The sequence below is a fragment of the Penaeus monodon genome, chromosome 30 (assembly GCF_015228065.2).
Source record: "Penaeus monodon isolate SGIC_2016 chromosome 30, NSTDA_Pmon_1, whole genome shotgun sequence".
Lineage (NCBI taxonomy): Eukaryota > Metazoa > Arthropoda > Malacostraca > Decapoda > Penaeidae > Penaeus > Penaeus monodon.
In genome coordinates this window covers 17,561,814-17,562,877 of record NC_051415.1, presented here as the reverse complement: position 1 = coordinate 17,562,877, position 1,064 = coordinate 17,561,814, and the positions used below count along the sequence as shown (strand labels likewise).

Genomic DNA, 1,064 nt, shown 5'->3' with positions numbered 1-1,064 from the left:
GAAAAGACGGGGGAAACCCGGGGTGAGGAAATAAACCCCTGATATGAATAGCGAGGGGCTCCATCATAGGCAGTGGTAAGGACTTCGACGTAGGCACGGCCGTCAGGTCCCACAGTAAGTGTCTTGCCCGTACACGACTCTCCCTGTTTACTGCCAGATATAACGTCACAGTACGTACCGGCAGGAAGGCGCGTCTGCGGAACGGATGGGGAAATGTCAGTAATTCAGCTCGCAACTTTTAGAAATTAACCTTTTAGTCTTACATCTGTAATAAGAACGCAGAAGTATTCTTTGATATGAATACCGGATATTATTTCATGATATAGCCCGTGGCTTCAGTTCACTGAGATCTGCAATGGCAAGATTCGTCGGGACTCATGTCTTTGCTATGGGGCAAATTTGTGTGCGCAGACTTTGAAACCTTGATATCATCTCTTACCTTTTTTTTTACTTATTGACCCAATAAATAGAACGCCTTCTCAGTCCTCCCCGCCGATGTAACCCAATATATCTAACAAGCAAGGAGAACAGCCATTTTCTATTTTACGTTACTCTTTTTCTTTATCAAATAGCTACCTACCATTGGCTCCCCCTCCCTTTGTACTAAGGAGTCCCTTTCTCTTTACTTTACTGCATAAAAAAAATAACTGCAGCGGGCAAATCTTCGCCCGTCTATGGCCCAGCCGTTCACAAGATTGGTCCATATAACTTTGTTGGGTTGTAACGTACCCGAGTCTTTGGTGGCAGCAATTTATATATGGTTTTAGTATGACCATTGATATTACATTGAAAAGATCATACAGTTAAGCTAAGGATATCTTATGTCAGTGCAGTATGGTTGAGTTATGCCACGTTATTTCTCCAGCCATGCCTGCAGCGTTTGTTTCAGGTCGTATTCGTCGTTGTTGATGGCCACGAAGCCCCTGTTGCCCCGGCTGAAGGCGATCTGGTTGCTGCCGTTGTCCCACCAGTCGTTCATGTCTGTGCCTGCGAAAGAAAATCACTGCTATCTCAACTGTTATAAAAAAAATCTATACGTTAAAGTACTGCCACAGGCAACATTG

General features: G+C 44.4%; 1 pseudogene; it reads right to left on the bottom strand.

Moving 5' to 3' along the window:
- Window positions 1-1,064, bottom strand: part of LOC119592583 — a 12,271-nt pseudogene that overhangs the window by 8,370 nt on the left and 2,837 nt on the right.